Source organism: Miscanthus floridulus, chromosome 12 (assembly GCF_019320115.1).
Source record: "Miscanthus floridulus cultivar M001 chromosome 12, ASM1932011v1, whole genome shotgun sequence".
Lineage (NCBI taxonomy): Eukaryota > Viridiplantae > Streptophyta > Magnoliopsida > Poales > Poaceae > Miscanthus > Miscanthus floridulus.
This window is the reverse complement of record NC_089591.1, coordinates 35,884,374-35,890,169: the sequence shown is the minus strand read 5'-3', so window position 1 is coordinate 35,890,169 and position 5,796 is coordinate 35,884,374. Positions and strand designations below refer to the sequence as shown.

Here is a 5,796-nt window from a genome sequence, read left to right as displayed (position 1 = left end):
AGAAAACCATTTACCCCTGCTTAAGCAGGATTACCCTTGTTCTATCTACTTTTATATCTTATGCAGGGTAATGTATGACCGGTTTTGACCTTCTAACAAACTACGTTGATGATCTAGAAGCATTACTTAGGAGGACTAGAGCTAAACTCAAGAAAGTTCCAACTTTAAAGTCAGGAAGACAACCATATAAGGCAAAGCTTAACACCTGAATTTGAAGCCATGGCTAATAGGACTCTCCGTGAATTCTTTGCTCTAACTATGACCAACATCTGTACTAGACCAACAGTCAATGTTGGAGATAATAGATTTGATCCCAAGCTAGCCCTCATCAACATGGTGCAAGCAAGCCAATTTTGTGGAAAGGCACATGAAGATGCGAGTGTACATCTCCAACACTTCCTGGAGATTTGTAGCACTTTCACCTTCAAAGGAGTGTCCCAAGATGCCATACTACTTTGCCTCCTTTCCATTCTCACTCTTGGGGAAGGCAAAGCAATAGTTCTATGCCAACAAAGATAGAAATACTATATGGGATAACTGCTCCACTACCTTCCTAGCAAAGTTCTTTTCCATAGGCAAGACAAATACTCTATGTGGGAGAATTTCAAGCTTTCAACAACAACATGATGAATCTGTCCCTGAGGCATGGGAACACTTTCAAGATTACATTATGGAATGTCCTCATCATGGGATGGAGAATTGTCTACTCATGCAGTCTTTCTACCCTGGATTGACTAATAGTACCCTAAGAGTATGGATGCTGCTGCTGAAGGTGCATTCCTATCACTCACCATACCAGCTGCAACAACTCTTGTGGAGAAGATGGCCTCCAACCAAGGTTGGAATGAAGAACGCCTTCAGACCCGCAATAGAGGTGGAGGTATGCATCAACTCAAGGAGATAGACATGTTGTCTGCCAAGATGGACCTGCTGATGAAGAAGCTTGAAGATCAATCCAATGAGAAGCAAGAAGTCATGCACATTTATGATTCTCAGCATGACATGTGAAGAGTGTAGAAATACTGGGCATTTAGGGAACAACTATCCTGAAACCTAAGAGAATGTGAACTTGGTCAACAACATCAACTACTTTTGTCCTCAATAGAATCAAGGATGGAACCAACAACAGAGACCGAGACTTACTAAGGTAACTATCAAGGTAATAATTTTAATAATTTTAATCAACCACCCCTGAGAGAATTAATTGCTAGCCAATCCAAACTTATGGAGGGATTATCTAGAAAGGTAGCTACCAATGATAAAATACTAGAGAACATAAATAATAGAACGGATAGCTTTGCTTCTGTCATGAAAAACCAGCATAGCTTTAATAAAATGATAGAATCACAAATAGCTCAGCTAGCAGTTCTTGTTCCTCTATCCAACAAAGGTAAGATTCCAGGGCAACCGAAAGATCTAAAAACTGCAAATCTTGTCGATATTCACAATGCAACATATTATTATATATAACCATCGATGGGAAGGTGTATAGATTATACCTTGCCTAAAAAGAAGAGCTATCTAGGGAGACCCATCATCCCCATCGCCATCGAACCACACATTTTCCAAGAAGCTATCTATGACTTCGGAGCATGTGTCAACATCATGCCTACGGTAATTTATGATCAAATTAATGGAGATCCTTTGGTGTACAAATATGCGTTTGGAGCTTGCAGATCAAGTCACTCTATTACCCCAAGGGAATTCTTGAAGATGCCATTGTTTCAAGTGGGGCAAATCATATGTTCCCATAGACTTTGTGGTTTTGGAAATAGGTGGAGATGTAAGGACAACCATTATTTTGGGCTGACTTTTCCTAAGCACCGCAAAATCCATCATCTACGTGGATAGTGCCAAGATCTACTTCACAATCAATGATAGGAAGAAGAAGTTTTCTTTCAAGAACCTGCATCCTACAATCTCCTAGACATCCGCAGACGCCATACCTACCCGAAGAGACAATAGTGACCAAGAAGAAGAACAACAGGAGAATGAGGAAGAACAAGGCTAGGTAGCCTCAAGAAGAATCAGTTAACATGATCAACACACTTCAATTAGAGTATGACCACCTTCTTGCTTCACCATTCCTTGCTAAGAAGGATGACCTAGGCGTACCCACGATTGAGTGTACCATTGGACAAAGAATTTTTCACAAGACCTTTTGTGACATTGGGTTGGGTGTCAATATAATGTCCAAGGAAATGTATGAAAACTTATTTGGTGATGAACCTTTGTTCCCTACATATATGCAATTGCAGATGGCTGACCAATCAATTCAATTTCTAAAGGAATAGCAAAAGATGTCATGGTAAGAATACACGATCATTTTGCCTCTTGTCGACTTCATGGTTCTAGACATGGGTGAAGAAGAAGATGATACACCTATTATATTGGGAAGACCATTCCTCAACACAATCTTCTACATCGGATCTAGACAAGTCCACTTCTATTCCCTAGAGAAAAGGTACGCTGTTATTTTAATAGTTAAACCACTTATGAATAGCCCAAGAAGACCCGCTCTAGGAGGAGACATCAATCATCCCAATGCCGAAAGAATCAACCTCCAAAGAATAAATGGAATGAAGATGAAGAACCTAAAGAAGTTGTGAAAGATGAACCTACTCTGCCTAAGTCAAGCCACAGACCAAGAAGGTATGGAAAGAGAAGGTGACATCACCATCAGAGACACCGTCACAAGATGTGCAGCCATCTGGGTCTCCATCATTGAGACCAGATGATGCACCCAAAGAGTGAATAACTTTTCTCCAGCCAAGTCCTGTCTGGAGGACATAAAAATCTAAACCCTAGGCCATGAGGTAACATCTATAGTTATCCATATTTACTTTTTTAGTATTGCATGAATTACTTTTTACTTTAGCATATTCATTTTTCTGCATTAGCATTGCATTTAGAAAAGGAAGATAAAAAGTTTCATGACTGCATTACATCATTGCATCATTAAGCTTAAGCCCCATATGAAAAATTTTCTCGATGTGTAAAAGCCCAAGGGAGTATTCACTGCTGGTGGCATAAAAAATAATAATATATATCGTGCATGCATATTTTTTCCTAAATTATATAAATAAGAAAATCCAAAAAATATTAAATAGACATCTTGCTAGAACTTTGCCTAAACCCCCAAGGACAATAAATCTCTGAATGGTTGATCGCTAAGCCCTTATCCTAATCTGTGCCACGAGTTTTGGGGTTCTTGTTGGAGTATTTTGCAGGATGATCAAGAGTAAAGCCATCCATCCGAAGTACATTTTCTCGAACTATCGCTACACTCGATTGCACGAGGAACATAATTTCTAGATGGATGAGAAAGATTTCTGTTGGTAGACTCACTCTAAGAAAGACCACGACAACATCCAGCTTGGGAGAGGATCATCCCCCATGTATCTAGCTAACTATTTCTTTCCCTTTTGGTTTTACTATTGCTTCATATTTGCTAAAGAAATAAAAAGATGCATAACAAACTAAAAGCAAAATAAAAATTTATCTTAGCTAGTTATATATATATTAGGGTGTGATCTTAAATTTGAAAACAAAATAAAAGGTGTGTTAAGTTTTCTTTAAGTTTGATTTTTAAGAGCTAAATAAAAGGACTTTGAGAATAATCTCTTGTAATGGAAATGATGAATAGTGCGGATAGATGGGGTTGTCACCTCCCGTTGCTACCACACGGCCTAGGGAATAGGTGCACTCACAGGTAGAGCATCATATAAGCTCCATGCATACATGAGGCTCGGCTATTTAGCCCAACCAGGTAAACTAGCAGGCTAAGCGCTCTATGAACTCGTACACAAAAGTAATAATAACCTTAACTAAGCAAGATATATATTCAAAGTCAGCATAGCCATATAGATAGGAATATTATAAATTGATAATAAGTCTTACAAGATGTAGAAGTGAAGATAAAAGCTATGACGAGCCTCCAAGACAAGATCCAGAACTTGAGCTTGAGCCTAACTCGACCCTCACTCCCAAGCTACTAATCTACTACATTGGAGAGTTCTAGACCTAATCCTCCTGATGTGTGTTGATCTGAATGAGAGATATAAATTAGGGTTTCAGGATGGCTCCAAGAAGGGGGTAGGGGCTGCTATATATAGGGGATAACATCAATTCTAGGACCCTTGGATCAAACCGACTTAAATCAATGACGTAGATGTGATCCTTAAGGCGGTGAAGAACCAACATAGTGAGGAGGGGCTGACTGGTGGGACCAGTAGGTCGGCTAGCCTATAGTTGGGGTTGGCTAGCCCCCTATTAGCCTCTTGGTTCAATCTTTGGTGGAGAGTCTTTTGGGGACTTCTAGAGTCTTCTGGAGTTGTTTTCATCATGGATAAACACGATTAAATCTGACAATTGGGTCCACCTTGATGGTTTTCTGTATAAATCCTCCTGCAAACATAGATTCATCATAACTTATGGAATTTATTAGTTTAAACCCCTAGACCTATCTTTGGTGATGGAATTAAGTACATATGCAGGATATGTTGACGGTTCATGATGTTAACGACCATCAATAATGAATACTAATGAACTAGAACTTAAGTAAAGCAAAGCAATAATACTAAAATAAAATACTTAAATAAATACTAAATAAAATAAATGCTAAATGAAAGAATTACAAAAGAGCTATACTAGACCTAGAAGACTCTTCTGGACTCTGAGATAAGCTCCGCTCTTGCTCTACTCCACTACTAGACTACTACTCTATAGTTAATGCTAAGCTAAGCTAAGAGAAGCTTGGTGTCGATGTGAAAAGTGACCAACAAGTAAATATTTGTCATTTTGCCATACATTGTGATCGGATGTGGCCTAGCACTAAATGACATAGGGTTTATACTGGTTCAGGCAACATGCCCTACGTCCAGTTTGAGTCAGTTGGTGACTTTATTCCTAAGCCCAGGTGCTCGAAGTTTGCTGTGGGGTTACAAACGAGTGGGAATAAGATGGGGGTGTTAGAGGTCTGGTTGGACTCTGGACCGAAGGGCCAAGAGTGATAGAAGCTCCTACGTGCGCTAAGTATTAGGAACATATGCTCTGTGTAGCTTTAGAGTTCTAGAGCTATGGAGCTATTCGAGTACCCAGAATGTCTAAAGCTTAGCAGAGTCAAAATGAACTGTCCCTATTAGGAGAGAGCACATCCCCTTTTATAGATGAATAGGATGGCCTTACAAGTTCAAGAGAGAGAGAGAGAGAGAGAGTGTGTGTGTGTGTGTTGTCACAGAACCATCCAATTTGTAACATCACAAGTACAATAGCAATCATCGAAGCGATCAAACCGTCATACTTGAGCCCATATAAACCCAGTAGTCTGATGAAATCATGAAGGATCTCAAACAACCAACATACAAACCAAGATCAGTAGAGATTCAACATAACCAGTAACATGTTACATCACAGTTCACAAATATTTCTCATACATCAGAGTTCGAATAATTATTACAAACCAAGTTTGAAAGTAGCGAAGCAAAGTAGTTTAACATCGACATCACACATAGTTTAATACAAAGCCTAGTATCATAGTCATCTCCAACCAAAAGCACAAGGGTAAGATGAAAAACAGAATGACCATTGCCCATGGTCCTAGTCCTCATCCACTGCAGGAGCAAAGCAGTTTTTGCAGTAGCCGTGATACATAACATTATCTACAACAATGGGAATAAAACCCTAAGTACGAGAAGGTACTAAGCTAGACTTACCCATCCAACTAAAATACTAAGACAACAAGGAGTATGCAAGGCTTTTAAGTAGAGCTGGTAGACAATATTTGCATAAAAAGCA

At 39.3% G+C, this 5,796-nt stretch overlaps 1 non-coding gene across 1 annotated transcript; it reads right to left on the bottom strand.

The window, feature by feature from the left end:
• Window positions 1–584: 584 nt before the first annotated feature.
• Window positions 585–693, bottom strand: LOC136498780 (small nucleolar RNA R71). The gene has a single exon (XR_010769781.1). It is a non-coding gene; the product is annotated as a small nucleolar RNA R71 (small nucleolar RNA).
• Between the last annotated feature and the right edge of the window lie 5,103 nt (window positions 694–5,796).